General features: G+C 34.2%; 1 pseudogene; it reads right to left on the bottom strand.

Annotated features, from left to right (window-relative positions):
• The window catches only part of LOC149223176 (epidermis-specific secreted glycoprotein EP1-like), a 130,415-nt pseudogene extending 110,941 nt beyond the window's left edge, over positions 1–19,474 (bottom strand).
• Positions 19,475–19,862: the final 388 nt, after the last annotated feature.

The raw sequence follows: 19,862 nt of genomic DNA, 5'->3' as shown, positions 1-19,862 counted from the left end.
AAATAAAAGATAAGCCATTAAAAACACATAAATACTTATTAATGAATTATGGCAACGTTCTTCTATCCAATAAACAAATTGGGCTTTATTAGTTAACTTAATTACCCAAAAAAAATATATTATTTACATAAATGTTAATACAATTACAAAAAAAAAATGTTTAATAATAATAATAAATATCTAATTTTAAAATCATGGCCAAGCCAAACACTAAATTGATGATGGTGGTGGTGGTGGTGGCATCATTCTTCTATGTGATAAACAAATTGGTGTTGATAAGCCCAACCTAATTACCCAAAAAAATTATTTTATTTACATAAATGTTAATACAATTACAAATTGTAAAAAATAGTTTAATAATAATAATAATCTAATTTTAAAATCATGGTCAAACTAGACACCAAATTGGTGTATGAGATGCCTTGTTCGTGGGACAAGGGGATACTTATGCACAATTTCACTGCTAAAGTCTACAAAAATAAATTAATAACTCATATCCATACATACTCAACCAATGATCTTCTCTAATGCATCCTATCATATCTTCTCCCCTACCCTGCATCTCTCTCCAGTACTTATAATGACCATTTTTTTCAAATTAATTTAATTATCCACCGTATATAATCAAATAAATACTTTTTTTTTTGTTAATTGCAACACTTTGTATTCATAAATACAAAAAATAGATTACATATTTTTCATTTCCATATCACCATAGTAGAACATAAAGAGCTAAAAAAATCCTAAATGCCCACATAAAATAAAGACAGAGAGCATAAACATGCTCTTTAGTGTATCAATATACAATAATCCATACCTTCCACAAGTCATTTTCCAACCAGCTTCACCAGTGAGACATTACCCAAATGAAAACAAATGCCAGGATAACGCTAACCAAGTCACTCATATCCAAGAACATGAGACATGAAATATGAATATCACCTAGCATGAAATATAAATAACAACCAAAACATGACTTCTTCAATTCTTCACTAAAGCTTCTTCAGGACCATATATGTTCTTAGAGTTGGAGCTCTGCCTAATACCAAAGGTTCCCTTATACCTTAAAACAAAAAAAAATAGCCATAATGTGCCAAAAACATAACACAACTTAGCAGACCATAGCATGCCCATGTTCAACAAAAGATTCAATGCCAAGAGGCTCCTCACGATCCGAACAACACAAGCTCGAAAAAGAAACAAAAATGCCATAATGTTTCTTAATACCAATATGTGCAGAGCCAAATAGAGAATCACCACCCCAAGATACGTAACACAAAGGAGTCCACCAAAGATTCAAATCTAATTGCAGGAGTGACACTATTAAACATAGTGTTTAAGAGCCATAAAATAACCTAGAAATGGATAATACAAAGAGTGTATTCTGACATAAAAGCATTGAATTAGATTCACAAGTAAATGGCAACCACTACAGTGAGAGCCATAGTCGCACCATAACGAGACAAAACCCGGAGAGGCCATAAGATAAAAGGGCCAACTATAAAAACTCAAGCCCATCTAGAGGTACACAAGAAGAACAATAAAACCAACTACAATATTGTGATACCCAAACAAACTGGAACAAGAAACTAGACAACTTTCCCCATTATGATTAAGATTTTCAACAAGCAACATAATCCAGAGCACTATACTTCTGAGCCAAAATATAATGAGGACCGCCATTAAGAGACCATACATGTAGAATGCATGCCAAAAATCACCATATCTAGTTGTGATCAGAGGATATAGTAGTCGGTGCCCACACATTGACATTTGGAGGATTTGAGAGATCACTAGAAGCCGAACCGCTCACTAGAAAACTTTCAACATGGACCAAACGAGAATCCACATTATCCAAGCAAAAACTTTGGTTTTGAAGCATATGTTTAATTTCCTCCAATGAAGAGAATTCATTGCAATTCTCCACTTGCTTATCTTTGAAAATCAAATCCAACAGGGTAGCCATTTGTTGGTGTAAAGACAAAGAATTCAAAAAGTGAACCTGCCTTTTAATGAATCTACCAGGATCAAGGACCCATTTCATATCCTACCCCACCAACTCAAAATCAAAATGATAAGGTCGATCCCCTACCTCTTTACATTCCAACAATAAGATTTCATTCCTCACCTTGAGAGGAACAACATCAAAAAAGGTAGTGACAGAGTCATAAGTAAATGTACAAACTCTTTTGTACCCTGCATTGCCTCCACAACCCCTCCTACTATTCATTATCTTTCTAGGAGGCATGAGCATAATTGCAAAGGAACACTAGGGACACACACTAAAAGAACCTTTGCCTAAAAAACAAGAAAAAGGATGAGACACAAATCTTTGATCTCCCGGCCTAAAGACTACAAAATCATCCCTCAATTGACACGCTATAGGAACAAATTCCAACAAATTCTCAAGCTCACCACAACCCATAAACATAACACATAAAATTTCACAAAATCATAATAAGCAGTGAAAACTCCTTTTCACAAATGTAACACAAAGAGACAACTACAACACCCAGAACATCATAATGCCACCAATAAAAGCCAAACTAATAACAATTCGACAAAATTGCAATTGAGAAAATTTACTAATACTCAAGCGACAGACATAAAACACTTTTAAATTTGAGAAAAAAAACCAATATTACTCCATTAACAACACACCCTATTGAAAGAAAAGATATCCTCCAAAACCATTAAAAACAAAGCAAAATACCAAAACCACAACAATGACTCAAAACCATTAATAGTAAATTTAAAATATCAAGCACTCACAAATTAAACTAGCTGAAGGAGGTCAAAGAGTTGTCCTCACACTAGCCTCATATCACTGCCACACCCTCCCCATGAAACTATGACATTCGGGATAACACTCTAATCAAAGTAAGCTCCATAAGCATTAAAAAATGTAAAAGAGTAAAGTCGGGTTTTTAACAAAGATGTATAAGCATTATTAGAAACCCGACTTTACTCTTTTTAAAATAGCTCGAGGAAGCCTCCAATATAAGAGCGGAGATAACATTAACCCTTTACAATATAAATACCATTTGCTCAATCACGTGATTGAAATATTCAATATCAAGAGGATTTTAGGTGGAAAGGTGATGATTTGCTTAATTGACAACTATGTTGGTCGTAACCTTATGATGTGGTTGTGTATTGATGATCTTAGGTATTAAGTCGAAGGTTTACTTGATTGGAAAATTTAGAAATTACAAACTTTTAAAACAAGAGTGAATAAATAAAGTGAATGTTTTTAAAATATAAGTTAAGTGTTTTTTATTATTTAAAAAAAAAAAAATTAATTTTATTTTATATATTTTAAAAATATTAAATTATTTTTTACAATTTAGGATAAAATAGGTGTAATAATATATGATATTTTAAAATTTTGAGGGTTAGCTTAATTGGTCGAGTTCTTGTTGTTAAAGCAATTTTGCTATTGAGAGGCCATGGGTTCAATTTTCTTAACACACTTGAGGTCAAGCTCTGTGGTTGAGTTGGAAAGAAGTGATCCCTTCAAGTGGATCTGCCTAGTACAAATATTTTGTGGATGTAATGGTCATCAATCTCTGGGGTTTGTGAACTACATAGAAAAAAAATACATGACTATGACTTGGGAAACCATTGGAAAAACCATCACTGTTTTAACATCCACACATGCAAATCCCAAAAATTACGTAAAAAATCAAAGGGTTTGATCTTGAGACCATTTCATCGTATTTGACTATCTAGTATAAAACTAGAGGGCTAAAACAAAGGACCAACGAAACTAGTGAATTCATGAAAACTATGTCTCCTCGTGCAGATTTAGAGATGTTTGAAAAATCTACAACTATGAGCTCCTTGCTACTACATGAAGAACTTCCTAAAGCTGGAGGCAAGTCGAGGTGTTCCATGATCTACTTTAGATGTTTGTCTAGGGTCCTCAGAAATCGTTGTAGCTCATCTAACATAAGGAGGATTTCCTCCTAAACTTCATTCATGTCCAAAAGAACTCATCCCAAAATAATTTTCATATGCCAATATGTATCAATAGTACTAGCTAAAGCTACCACTAATATGGCCTATATCAAGCACCCAATCTACAATGTCACCAATCACTTTTGAATCAATTAAACAACCCTACTTGCCAATGATGTCCTACTTAGTGGATGCAATTTCATCCTGGATGGGTTGGGGAGTCTGAGTCTTGTATAAGCACAAGGAGGATTCAACCTTCTACTGGGTATGTGAACCTCCTCAATTGTGGTGATAACATGCTCCTCGTCTAATTCGAGCACATTTCCAAGGTATGGTGGTAAGTGACAACAACAAACATTGAAACAAGAGGAGGAGGTTGGGGTAGTCACCTACTTAGGGTGGTGCACCGGGTTAAGGAGTTGGAGCCACCAACGTCAGAAAGGGAGTTGAAGAAAGCCAAGGGGAGGAACAAAAATAGTCGAAGGCCATGAAAAAACCAGAAATGGGAAAGAAGAGGAATCTAGAGAGGATTGATGGATACAAGCTAGAGGGAAACATTCAATAGGGAGAGCTTGGTTCATCCTTTGTCATCTGGTTGTTGGCTCACTTTAAAAGATAGTAAATTGAAAAAATAAAAAATAAAATAAAATAAAAGCTCTCCTTCCCAAATTTCAACCCTATAAGTTGTTTCATGTTCTCCAACAAAATAATCAAGAAGCAGACAAATTGGCCAATAAAGGGGCTGGTTTGGAAACATGAATGTTATGGATAAATGGGAAGAGTCAATATGCCATATCACTTAATTCTTCCCATGCCCCTTAAATGAGTAAGTTAGATTTTGTAAAATTATGATTGTTTTTTGGAAAGTGTACACCTTTAAATATAATTGGTATGCTTTAGAGGTAGTATGGATTTTTTTTAGAGTAGACTTCATTTTAGTTTGTGTTTTCCATTTATTTTTGGAGTTATTTTGATGTAATGTTGTGGTCTAAACCTATAATTTCCTTTAATAGAAAATTTTAGTTACAGTGAAAAAAAATTCTAACTCAAAATAATCACTTTAAATTTAACTCATATACTTGAACCCACACAACTGGGGAAACAAATTGTCCACCAAACCACTCTAACTAAGATCCTTTGACAATGGACTTGTATATTTTTAATGTAGTATTTGTTTATTATTTTTAATATGATTGCAACTAAAATTAAGGTGACAATATTTCCTAGAGGGATCAAATATCTTGATGTGCAAACCTCTTTTATAAGCAAAACCTGAGGAAAGTTTACATATAAAAAGATTTAGTCTATTTTTTATTGTTTTTTTTTGCTTAAAATTTGGCTTTCTATTAACTATGTGAGAGATTACAAAGAAGAGCATTTTGTGCTACTGGTTTGCTTGTTGGGAAACTAGACCAATAACACAAATTTAGTATCTTGAGATTACATCATTTTTTTCCGAATTTGGGTATCATAGAGATAAAATCTTCCCAAAATTGTCAGCTAACCTAAAAAATACAAAGACAAAAGTCCATGTTTTGGCCATTTGACATAACAGAACCAAAAGTCTACCATATTTAGAAAGATAAAAGACTATTCTAAGGTAGTGCTTGGCTGATGAAACCCTTGGGTACTAAGAATTACCTGGTCCAAGAGACTTTTGGAGCCACACCATGCTTTGTGACCATATTTATGAGTTAAGGATTGCCTGCAAATCACCAACCAAAGCCACGATTGCTTATCAACACCAACCAACTGACCACAGATCTAGAGATCATAGTGTTCCATGCTCAAAGAAAACAATTTTGAGAGGTGACTACTAAGGACCCCGATACCATCAGTGTGAGCTAAAAAACGATCCCTTGAGCCTAATTCCCCCGAGACTCCCAAACCCATCTCAACGCAGATTTAATAGTTAAGAAGAGGCTCCAATTTCCCAGTTAGAAACTGAAGAGGACCTGCAAATAAACTGAAGAACCTAAAACTTCCAGACCTAACCAATGGAAATGAAAGCCTATGCCGAATGCCTCCATGTTGGCGAATTAAACCAGTTGATGGATGAAAAAGAAACAAATTATATGACAAGAGATTCAAGCCATTATAAGAAATCAAGTTAGCCACCTGAAGCCCCAGAGAGACCATGCAATTGCAGTTGGAGGAAGAGGAGCCATTGTTAAAGCCATATAGAAGCCAATCTGTCAACGTCCTATGAACCAGTATACGCCGAGTGTCGAGCCAACCACCAGGTGCATCACAATTCATGTGATTAGCAGTGACATGACTAATAGACATGAGTGTGGCTAGTGAGAATTGTAGGATGGAAAGGAAGCTAGCTAGGAACCAAGGCAGGTCTAAAGAAGATCACCACCACCTCATTATTCTCCCCTCAATCATGCACACAAGAAATCACAACAAAAAATGATTAGCTACCATAAATTCCCAACAAACTTGCCATGGAGAGGTTTACCTCCACCTGAACCATTTGAGATTACTTTGCATGCGAGAATATATTACAAAGCAAGTATGTGTGAAAGAAAGCATGAGGGAAGTCATGTGGCCATATGGACCAAGTGTACTCATCATGACTATGATGTGCCAGGTGAATTGATATCCATCATGGGGGTAGGCTAAATTTTATTGTGAACTATATTTTGCATTCCCTTTTAATTTTTTTTTTTATAAGTTTAATTATAAAATTTATTAAAATAAATAGTTCATATATATTCTTAATTATCTTAAATATATTTTTCAATTATAATAATCATTAAATTTAACTTTCAAAAAATGCTTATTAAAATAATATACCATTTGTAGTTTAAATAATTTATTTGTTGTTTTTTAACAATAAGTGATAGAATTATACTGCAAAAAAGGACAATGCTTTGCCACAATAGGCTTACATGATAATTTCTATAGAGACATATATTTATATGCCCTTTTAATGTTTGCTTGCTTTTGTTCAAATCTTCTACCCATATAAAAAACCTAAAGATACATGTAGATTTGAATGTAAAATTTTTATAGAGCACGTGTCCCCAATCCTACACACTTTGTTTTCATGCATCTTAATAATCTATTTCCTAGAAAGTGGACACTTCTTCTTCTTCGATAGTTTCTTCTTGAGCTAGAATGTTGAGATCAAAAGAAGCCAAAGGGGGAAGGGGGGGGGGGGGGGGGGGGTTGGCTTGCCTATTTCACTAATGTCTCTATACTTGCTACCAAGGAGGAGTTTCACTTGTCTTGTTCTCGTATTTCTTCCAGTTGATTCTTGAGACCATCTATTTCATTCTCCCATTTCTAAATTAGTGTTCTCTATTCTATGATAATCTCCATAATGGATGTTAGCTCTATTGTTAGCTGGTCGATACAAAGCTAGAGGGCCATATTCTACTACTATGACTCCAAAACATCCTCTTCATTGGTTCCACAATCTTTGTCCTCTTCCTATCTCAAGCCACCATGCCAAATAGTGCTTCAAACCATCTTCCTAATCGACAACATGTCACTAACACCCTTTCTCGAAAACGTTACCCTGAGAATTTTTGTGGATGTCATAGGCTTTCCTTTTTTACCCTGCTTACAATGGAGACCACTTATATGAATATGAAAAAGGCATCTGGGATGAAACCCTAGATCCATAGCCATAATAAAACCTCCACCACCCTTTTCCGACCATAACTAAATGACAATCCATTTGCCTAAAGGCACCACATACTCTCGCAAACTTGATGAATGCAAAATAATGAATTCCTTGTAGTGGAAACTCAGATCATTGAACTTTCCATGCCAAAATGGGAAAGTTTCTTGTGCTAAAACTTCAATTAACTTGCTCAAAACCCTCCACAATAGTGACGAGTGGAAGTGAGTAGTCCAGTTTAGTCCCCCCTTAAATGTTGTGCTATTACACCACAAACCTCCATTAATTGCCACATAATCATTCCATGTGTCATAGACTTAAATTGCCTCATCTCTAGGATTTGCATTGTGCACATTGGCTTGCTTCCACATGCTCCCATGACACCCTTCATTGAATTGGGCATTGGTGCATGGTTCCTTATATATTCAAGGATTTGGGGTGCTCTTTGTGACTTAGTTTGCTGATGAATCCAATGTTGAGGTTAATTCATGGAGGCCATAGTAAGCCTTGTGTTTTGGGATTATTTAGAGTCTTGACAGTATTCTTTTGTGAATTAGTTGGAATTTTAGGTCTTGAGGCCTAGTTCCTAGATTTAAGTGGCTAATAATATTGTTTGAATCCACAACTATTACTAGTTTATGCATTACTCAATTTCCAAAGAGACTAAATCCTTGATACATGGCATGCCACTTAGACTGAGTGTTGGATGTGACCCCTAGGCTCCAAAATTAGGTTATTTCCACTTGTCTATTGGGGTTTTTTTTATAGCAATTATATTAATGTGAATTCAAAGTGACTTGATTTGAAATTGCTCCATTTATATAAATTTAAATTTACTTTGAACACCAATTTTTATAAATAGATAAATACATAAATAGTGTAACTATGATTTTTTTTTTTTTTTTTTAATTAAAATATTATTTTTTTGTAAGTTTAGTAGGACTATATTTTCATCATGTTCAATATATCACCCAATCGAGGTGGAGAATTGAACCAATAACTTTACATTAAAGAGTACCTTAACAAAACACATAATCCTAAAGCCCATAGACTTCAAAATTAAAATATAAATTTAAAATAAAATAGTTTAAAATCAATCCATTATTATAAATTTTAATTACTCTAAAAATGAAATTATATTTTACTTAAAAATTAAGTAATATTTTTTTTCAAAATTTTAACGGTGAATATTACTTTATTATAAAGTTATTTAAAATGACTCTATATATACATATATAGATTAAAAAAAAACTTATTTGACGTGAAAATATCTAAATTTAAATCACTCCCAATCTACGTGGATTAATTTGCTCTAAGTCAAGTCATAAAAAAAATTGTTTGCATTTTAAAATTAATAAAATTGATTATAAAAATATCACATGCTTATTATCCTTGAAATTGCATAATTAAATACACATCACATTTTAATTTATTTATTATTCATGAAAAATTAATAAAATAATAAATTTAGTAATATTATATTTTAAAAATTCAATATGGAAAAATGTTTGTAATAGGTTTGTAATGATAAGTTAAGTGTAACCTTAAATTAAAAAATAATAATAATAGAATATAATGTAAGCTAATTTAAGAGCGATAAAATAATAAATTTAATCTATTCCATTGGTTTGTAAATTTATTTTTATGGAATAAAATTACAAATATTTTAAAAAAAAATCATAATATATATATTATATTAAAACAATGATAAATAATAATAGTTTATATTTATAATTTCATATTTAAATTTAATTAATAAAGATATAAAAAAAAAATTAATAATATATAAAAAAAAAAATTAATTAATAATATATTTCATATATATAAAATTAATGTTCTGCCTATCATATTAAAAAATTAAATTATAGAACATTTTAAAGAAAAATGCTAATTTATAAATATTGTTAGGGTTTTAATAAAATTAAATCCAATTCTGAATCTATTAAGGGTCTTGAGGGATCAAATCTCTCAAGGTGAGAACCTCTTTTTGAGTGCAAAATTTTAAAAAAATATTTTCACTTTGAGAGATTTGATTCCTCTCAATGCTAGGGAGATGACTTAAGATGGGTTTATGTTGATTTTGAACAACACACTAATAAAAAGTTTTAATTATAATAAACTTTTTAATTTCACTTGTTTTATTTTATATAGACATGGTTGACATTGAAATATTTTATTTATGATTGACATTTTCTACATTAAAATATTAATACATGCCCCTTCATATTTGGAAGTATAAAACAAACATCTTCTCTCTTTATCTATATATATAATTTTTGTTATTAATATTTTTATAATGTTATATATCAAAATCCATTTGAAGGAATTATAATCTCCCTCCTACATTAAATTAAAAAGAAACTATTAATGGAATTAGAACACTTTGTTCTTTCTCTCTCTATATGTTTGACTTTAAAATATTTTACACGAGACTTAATAAGAATTTCTCCAAGATTGGTTGTCCAATTACTGCTCTGCAAAAGAAAGAAAATATATTCAAATGGATAATTGATTGTATTGAAAGCTTTGATCAGTTAAAGTAGTTGTTGACCAATGCACCAATATTAAGGATAACATATCCTAAAAGTGATTTCAGGGTGTTCACAGATGCTAGCATGGAGGGACTAGGTGGAGTCTTGATGCAGGAAGGTCAAGTGGTATGCTATGAATCTCAAAAGTTAAATGAGCATGAGTAGAATTATGTAATTCATGATTTGAAGTAAGTTTCCATCATTCATGAGTTGAAGACGTGGAGATACTACCTTATTGGTAGAAAATGTACCCTAATAAATGACCATGGAGGGCTGAAGTATCTATTTGAACAACCCAAGCTAAATGCAAGGTAAGCTAGATGGTTGGCCACACTCAACGAATTTGATTTTGAAATCAAATATATAAAAGGTAAGGAAACATAGTGGTCGAAACACTCAACAAAAGGGTGCAATTAAATCATTTAGCAGCAATAAGTTCATATGAAACTGATCTTGAGGAAAATATCAAAAATGTTGGGCAATAAGACAAAAAGTATCAACAATTAAAAGAAAAGCTACAAAAAATATTTCAAGGCAATAAAGATAAGGACTATTTTGCATTACAGATACAAGATTGATTAAATTTAAAGGCAATTTATATACCCAATAACAATGACTTGAAGAAACTTGTATTAAAGGAGTTTCATGCCAAGCCGTATTTTGGCCACCTAGGTTACCAAAAGACTCTTACAACTGTCAATAAATTTTATTTTCGGCCTGAATTAAAAGGGGAGGTGGCATATTTCATCTCCAAGTGCATATAATGTTAGCATGTAAAAGTTGAGTGCAAGCACCCAACTGGTTTGTTACAACCCATTCCTATTCCAAAATGGAAGTGGGAAGTGATTTCCATGGACTTTATTACAGGGTTGCCAAGGACCCCAAGACAACATGATGCAATCATGGTAGTGGTTGACAAGGTGAGCAAGGTGGCTCACTTTGTGCCTGTCAAATCTACAAATTCAACTTGTGGAGTGGCACAAGTCTTCATAAAGGAAATCATAATATTGCATGGAGTTACCAAAAAACTTGTCTCAGATAGAGATGCCAAATTCACTTCAAAGCTCTGGAGAGAATTATTTACACGTTTGGGAACAAAGTTGGCTTATCATACTACTTATCATCCACAAATAGAGAGGAAAAATAGAATCCTAGAATACATTTTGAGGATGTATATGATGTACCAACCCAAGAAGTGGGAAGAGTATCTTCCACTTGTGGAGTTTTCATACAATAATAGGTATCAAGAATCGTTGAAAATGAGCCCATTTGAAGTGCTTTATGGGAGGAGTTTTAATACTCTTGTTAGCTTGAGTGATCTAGTCAATAGGGTCCTGATGGTGCCTAGTATGCTAACAGAGATGGAGCAACAAATGCAGACCATCAAAATAAATTTAAAGGTCACATAGGACAGGAAGAAGAGCTATGCTAATCAACATAGAATTCACAAAGATTTTCAAGTTGGGGAGCACGTCTTCCTACGAGTTAGATGCAAGAATAATTCCTTGAAATTTGGGTCATGTGTCAAGCTAGCACCACAATTTTTTGGGCCATTTTAATTGCTTCAAAGGATAGGGCTAGTGGCATATAGGCCGGCTCTACCACCAACCATTAGAGTGCCTGATGTTTTCCATGTTTTATTGCTTAAAATATATGTGTAGGATGCTAATCATGTGATTGATTGGTCTGTGTTATAGGTAGAACCAGAGGGAGAGTTCCAACAAGAACCTCTATGCATCCTGGATTAGAGGCATCTGATGCTCCTGAAATAAGTAATAGAGAAAGTCAAAGTGTAGTGGAGGCACTTTGGGCCCCATGAAGCCATGTCGGAAATGGGTGACCTGATGCATAGAACATATCCTTTCTTATTTACTAGGTAGAGAAAATGTAAATACATTGTACATGTTATACAAAGCTATGCATATAAAGCTCCATGAACATCAATGTTTGGTCTAAAGCATGTTTTGTTGCATATGGGTATTGAACACCCAGGACGATGTTCCCCTTCAAGGGGGAAAGGACTATGACATCCCCTAGTTAATACTTTTCTTAAGGGGGAAGGGACTGTGATATCCCCTAGTTAATATTTCTCTCTTGAAAAAAATAGTAATTATTTAAATGGATGAGAGTGGGACACAGATTCCATTGCTTGAGGAAGGATATTGCTGCTTTAAATATCAAACATGGGTTAGTTGAGAAGATTAAATGAGTTGATTGTGCATTAAATTTAACCAAATATATGAGGGTAGGTCCAGGTGTCCTTTAACTCCAACCACAAGCAAGAAGACCAAAAAAATTAAAGACATGCATGGGTTGCGCTGTCAAGTCGTTGACTGTTGTGAAAATCGTGGAGAAGTGAAGGCAGTTAGTCTAGTTTTGGAAGAGTGGAGGAGGCATTCATTCAATCATCGATTCATAAGATAAGTATTTTCCCATACTTATTATATTTGAATGTTATGATATGCACATATTATCGTACTAACTACATCCTTCTATTTTCAACAAGGAATGTGATTTCCAATGTGTTAATGGAGATTAGTTTTCTTGTTAGCATGTCTGAAGAATGGTCAAGTTTCTATGAATGTTGCATATGCATGAATTGCTACTTTTCTTCCATTAATTTGACAAGTATGAGTTATTGGCCATTTACTGTTTGATTTCTCTATGTAAGTGAGTTGATTTGTTAAAATAACTGCATCCCTATGCTGTGGATGGGATCTATTTAAATTCCCTGTAAATTTTCCCGTAATGTACTTTCCTAGAGTGTAATTCCCTGTACCTATTATATTCCAAGTTTTGTTGTCAAACCTTTTGTGCATTCTTTAGTGAGTTTGGTTGTTTATCATGGCACAACCTTAATGGATTTCATGGCCTCGATGCACTGGAATTGTGGTGAAGTAATGAGCTTCATGTCTTTCCTTAGGCATAAGAGTCAAAATGCTTCGAACCTATGCAAACCAAGAAATAAATTCGAAAGAAAATTTCTAAGGGAAAAACTTGCAAAACAAGATTGAAGCAGCTCTATGGGACCCGCCAAGTCAGGGGTTGGAAGGTCAGAAGGTCGGTGTGAGGACCAGTCATCAAGTGAAGTTATGACCGACCCAAATTACATAGGCAAAAAACTTTGTTAGGTCCCACAGGTCAATATTTGGGCCAGATCAGGCCAATTGGCTAGGTGAGGGTCGACTGGTCGAGGCCAAGGTGAAGTAATCTTGGATGGGGGTTGGACTAACCTCGAGGTCGAGTGTTAGAGGTTTGAATTTGTTTCTCAATCAATATGTCGTGGTTCAGGATGGGTTGACCTTTGATTTTCTTGGAGTGTGTGCTTTTCCACGGTGGCGGGGCAGGTGTGTCAGGCGCCATGTGGGGGCTCTATATAATTGCCACGTGGGAGTTAGTGAGGACGTGGCAAGGTAGTATTGACTTACTTGATATTGTCTGTAAGTTTAGATCCATAAGTCAGATTGAGGTGAAATTTATGTCATTGAAAAGGTGTCATATATTTTCAGTTTTGAGAAAGTCGAAAAAGAGTGAGAAATTTAGACCCCATTTCCATAACTGTAACATGGAGATTGGGTCATCATAGTAACTCTCCCTCTAACCTTATTTGGGGTTGTGGTTAGCACGGGGGTTTACTGACAAAGTAATATCATATCACGTGCGTTCATATTGGGGAATAAAGAATGAGGAAAAAATGAAATAATATATTGAGCACATAATAAGGGAGAAAAGGGTTTTTATATGTTGTATAGCAATATGTATATTATAAGGTATTGTTTATACAACACATTGGCCACACGAAGGCAAAAAACAAGTGGGATGGAGAAATAGAGGTTGAAGAGTATTGTGGGAGTATCGAGAGTGGGAGGGAGAAAGGAAAAAAAAATTGTAATATTAGGTCTATAAGAGCCTAATATTCAAACCTATGGCCCTCGTATTGACATGCAATTCATGGTAATGTTGAATTCTTAAAGTAAAGGATGAAAATGAAAGACAAAAGAGATAAAAGTGACATTCTCCTTTATCTTTCATTTTCATCCTTTTACTTAAATTTTTAACATTACCATGAAATGACTCAGGATGTTTGAGAGTGGTTCCGACCTCATTAGATTTCATATGGAGAAACTAGAATTTTATATCTCACTCAAAATGCCTCAAACATATTATTTTTTTAGGATTAGGGGGATTGCAATGTTTCCATTGGATTTTGTCATGTACTAGGGTAAGGAACTTGTATTTAACCAAGAGAACCAAGCCCTCTATGTACCTTGATGTTAGTGAAATTGGTTGTCAAACTCCTCCATCATGGCCCTACTAAAAATGTACCCGTCACTCAAACAAAATCTTGACTTGACATGTTACGTTTTTTCTATCTTATGTTAATACTTAGAGGGTGATATTAATGGCAAAGATACCAAGATAGGCAATGATTTTGATGATATGTAGGTATTTTTTGTAGCATGGTTTTTTTGGATGCTAGAGGCCATCAAGAGCTTACTTGCTGATGTAGTTTTAGTTCAGAGATGGATTGCACTCGATGTTATTTTGGTTATGTGCACCCTTACATGATATATAAATGGAAACTTGCAATTTGTGGACCTGTGGTTGATGAAGATTATAACTATTAGATGAATGATGTTATACGTTTTAATACATGTTTTTTATCACAAATTCATCATTCTACATGCTTTTGTTGACATATATGCATCAAAATATATAAAAATATATATTATATAAAATCCACTCCCAAAATCGCTCCCAACTTGGGAGCTTTTGAAAATGTCACTCCTCACTCCTGCTTCCACTCCCACTTCCTGTTTCTACTCCCACTTCTACTCTCACTCCCAAGCAACCTTGCTCTAGAACGTACATGCATCACATTATTATTACCTCTATGATATATGTCTAGTGTGCGTGTTAAGATGTTTTACCTGTTTCTCGACTATTGATCCTCCCGATGATGGGGCAGTAGAGAAGACAACAGATATGGCACCTTCGTCCTTTCTTTACATTAGTATTGAGCAAGTTGAATGAAAGTGAAGGAGACAATGATACCAAATATTGCTTGGTAGAGGGAACATGCATGCCACAGGAGATAGTGAAATAGACTATTTTTTGGAAGAGGGTGCATGCATGCTAAGGGCACACATGTCACACCTTCAGTTAATTCAAGTTTAGATGTTGTTTCAAATTTAGCAATTTTAGTTTTGGATGGAGTTTTTCTATTATTAGAGATTTTATTTTGTTCTTTTTAGAATGCATGATCTATTCTTCCTAAGAGGGTGCAGATCCTTAGTCAATTACAATACTTATGCATGAGAAATTCCCATCTTAGGTAGAGGACTCATATCTCAAGGAAGGGTTGCATGCTCTAGTTCATGTTTTGATGGAGACACGCTTACTTGACACTCTTACCATGCAACTATGGTGCACTAGGTGATCAAGTTAGGGCTAAGATTTGAAAAAGTCCAACCAGATAGGATTTTGCATGTGTCTATATTCATTGTACTTTCTCTCCTCTTCCTATTCTATAAGTGAGATTAAAGATGCGCCATTGTGTTGGTTATCAAGGTTTTGTTTTGTACTGTTGTAGTGTATCTTTTACAATATTCAATAGAAGATAGATGCGATTGAGAGTTCAAATCTATGTATTTTCCATTCAATTTTTCCATGTATTTGTAAATCAACCAACTTATATCTGCCTATTTTTTATTGAAACTTTCAAGTAGTCAGCTACCTAGTATTTAGGTTATTCTTTCTAGGTGCAAAATTTGCTTACCATTGTTAATGAAAATAAAGGGATATAAATATGAATGGGTATAAAAAATCTTAATGAAAAAATGGATACCTACAATATCTAGTGAAAGTAGGTGCTTTTTAAATTGGGAAAATGTATTGGGTTCTTATTGGTAGGGGGTTAAATAAAGTGATTTTTAGAGGTATTTTCCAATATGTAGTCAAATTAAGGGTATCTTTTAGTATGCCTCGAACACACGTGCTATGTTAGAGGTTCATTGAGTGAATCCCCCGTGGGGGTTAGTAGGGGGTTTGTTACATGCTTCCTTTTGCCCTTGGCCACTTAGGATTTCTTGATATCCAACATTTTTCTTTGTGCAAAGATGAGAAGATAAGCATATCTTGGGCCTCTATCTCATGAAATAAGAGATGAAAATTTTGAAAATGGGAATCCTTAGGGAGATGGTGGTAATAAAAAGCATGGGGGATAAAAACTTTGACTTTCTAAACTAGATGATAACTTTGGCATCACATGACATGTTATGTTACTCTCCTTTTGGGTTCCATTTATACCATTTCATGATTGTTGAGACTATTTCTCATGAGAATTAGGAAGTTACAAAACTATTTTTTTCATAAAATCCAATAAAGAGCACATAATTTTTGTGTTTTCATAATTTTATTGACTTTTGAAAGCACTCACTGCTTTACTAAAGGGAAATGATGAATACTTGCTCCTTGTATGAGTAGGAAGTGCAAGTATATATTTAAGAATACTTCTTTTACAAAGTTTTAGGTGGGCCCAGTCAACCAACTACAAGTACATAATGGATAAAGGACAATATCATACATCTTAGCTCAATGAGGTGGGTAATGACGCTACAACATTTTCTTAGCGATGTTGTTGATGTTCGTCAATTATTAATATGTCATCCTTCAATAATATAGAGCTAATTTATCTTATTGATCAATTAGTGGCGACACAAACATATTTGATCCAAACACATAACTAATAAAAATATGGTAGATTAACTTCATCCATTAGCATAAGTAACATAAATATCTTGCATATTTTGTAGTATATTCTAATGCATCACTTCAATAGATTCTTTCTGGTTCATTAATGACTCAAATATACTAAACATGCCAAGCTTACTAGGGGAATGAGACTTAGAAAAGGTGGTTGGGAGAAGCACTTTAGTTGAGACATGGAAAGCCATGGAAATATCAATTAGGATAATGATAGAAAAAGCATGGGGGTGGAGTAGGTGTACAAGACATTGTAGCGTCAAATAGCTAGGGAAGATCCTAAACCTCATAAGTATCTTTGGAAGCTTAAGTATCTAATCACCTTGGAGATTTTGCTTAACTAGCCTTAAGCATGCATATTAATAACTCACCACTGCATGCAAGAAGAGTTGTTGGAGGCACGGATCAAAGCTTTAGTCAATTTTGACTAATTTAGTATCAAATTAACAAAATTTCTATAGTTTTTCAACTAGTCTCCTAGTATTTGCTAAAAGGTTTAGTTGTTAGCAAAGCGTGAAAATGCAAGTAGCATGTGACAACTCCTCTATGTTATGCAAACTACCAAGATAGAGGAATAAATGAACCAAGTTGTATTTCATGGTTTTGTTTTTCTTTGTTAATTTAGATAATGTTTTTGCTTCCTGCACACCAGAGGGATAGTGTTCTTGGTATCTCTCAATATCTCTGTAACCTTGGTGTACTAAAGATAATATGTATGTTACTAATTTTATATTAGTAAATCAGCCGGTTAGATTTTGATCCACAAAACATATCCTGTACAGAAAAAAGTTGGCCTCTCAAATTGTGACAACTCCATCCGTGTAAAGATAATATTATAACACTTTACTATATCAAATTTTACACAACGAACTTTCATTATGGAGGTTTTTGGAATGCTCACCACACAAATAATTTAGAATTATTCACAAATAACTGTTGATGGGGATGATTCTTGATCATTCACAACCTATCCATTTATTCCGGTTGAAGTACAATGGTTTACATTCCACTAGATTTACCACTTTTTGCTTTGGAAGCATTGATCATTCACAACCTATCCATTTATTCCAGTTGAAGTACAATGGTTTACATTCCACTAGATTTACCACTTTTTGGTTTTGAAGCATAGCATAATAAAGGCTTTCCTTATAAACCCAGACAACCTTAAGTGGTTTTAAGGAGCCACTCTGGCTTCAATCAAGATTGGAATTTATAAATACATATGAATTCATATAAATTGAAGAAGAAAAATGCATTTTTTTTTTTAAATCTTGTTTGTGGTTTTTCATCGAGTTGTTTTTATTGAGATTTTTTGGAAGTTTTTCTGGTGGGTTTTTCTTAATTTCTCTAAAATCTTGCGAGAATTTATTGAAATCACAAATTTGATAGGTAACACCTGCACAATTGGAGTGCCCTAGGTGTTTTTAAGGGTGCTAAAACCATATATACAGTCAAAAAACGAGTTTAAATAACACAAATCAAGATTTCACTTCAAATTTTTCCATCAGAGTTAAGCACCAAAAAGTCAAAAAAACCGCACTAAAAAGCACCAGAAAGTACAGCCAACTCAACCGATTGGATCTTGAAACTAATTCCTATGTTCCCTTGGTAATGCTGATTAGATTGTTGTTGATACTGAAATGATTGAAAAGTAGGTCAGGGAGAGATTTCCTAGTTACTGAAATTTTTCCCTAAGAGCTTTATGACCTCTTCTACCTGTGCTTGTGAAGTAAGCTTTGTGAAGTAATCTCAGTTAGGGTGAACATGATTTCCAATTATTTGTTGCTTTCCTTTTGGTACCCATCACGATTTCTTCGGAGATGAAGTTGCAGAGTTCCGACGCCCTTAACTCTGGCACCACAGTGAATTTGGCCAACCTCATCTCCATACCCATTCTCGGCTTCTAGATCGCTCAAAAATGTGATGCTACTCACCGGCTTCTTGCAGGTGTGCGTGATGGCATACGTGTCCTTTACACTTGTGTCGTGGAAGCTAAGAGTCCAGTAAGGCATAGGGTCCGAAAAGCTGGCATACAAAGCAAATCCTCCAGCTTCCATTACAAGACTGTAAGGGCCCTCGGATCTGTCCTTGTCTGGCACGCAACTCACCAGTTTCTTTACCCCTCCAATGTTCAGTGACTGCCCACAAATAGACTGTCGGTTGGGTGATCAAAACTCTGCCACACCGTTTTGTTTTTTTTGTCATAGAGCACCAGATTGTCGTTGTTCCAGAGTTCGATTCCCACAATGTCCTTGTTGGAAGTGTTTGGGGACCAAACCACTCGACCGTCTCCGTTGAAGAGGAGGAGGTTTCCGTCGGTGGTGTATTTGAGAGTGGCATTCTCTCGGACGATATCGTTCCTGTTAGCAGTCAAGAAGATATCGTTCATGGTTTCTGCTTTTACATGGTAGCCCATCTGAATGGCTAGGGAGTAGGTATTGGGTGTGGTGTTGTAGAAATCCAGCTGGAATATGTCATCCATGGTTTCCAGTGGAGTAACTCTGTAGTTGACATCGTATTCGACAGCATAAACTCCCAGCTCTCTCGAGTTCACAAAAGAGAAGGCTTGATTCACCCTACCCATTGCTTGTAGAAACAACCACCCGAAAACAAGAAGAAACAAAGTTGAGGCCATCATTGGTTGAATTTTTTCAATACAATAGAGAATTATCTCAGGCTTCTTCTCTGTCTCTCTAATTTTAAAATATAGTGGATAATTCTCTGTTATTTTTTCCTTTGTCTAAAACGTTTTTCTATGAAATTAAAAAGTTAGAAACTAGAGGATGAAAATATCTATTATTTTCTGTATTAAGTGATCCATAATGAATTAAGCAAAGTCTTTATGTAGAAATCATATAAGAGAAAATTTTAAGCCAAAAAATTATCTTGTATGATTTCTACCGAAAAACTTTGCTTAATATTTATTATTATTATCAAAACTGGTCTTTTTGTACATTGGATGCAGATGGTCA

Source organism: Pinus tabuliformis, chromosome Q, assembly GCF_031772625.1.
Source record: "Pinus tabuliformis cultivar Carrire ecotype Pingquan chromosome Q, CPIR1, whole genome shotgun sequence".
Taxonomy (NCBI): domain Eukaryota; kingdom Viridiplantae; phylum Streptophyta; class Pinopsida; order Pinales; family Pinaceae; genus Pinus; species Pinus tabuliformis.
Note: the sequence above shows the minus strand (reverse complement) of the source record. Positions and strands in the feature narration are given on the sequence as shown.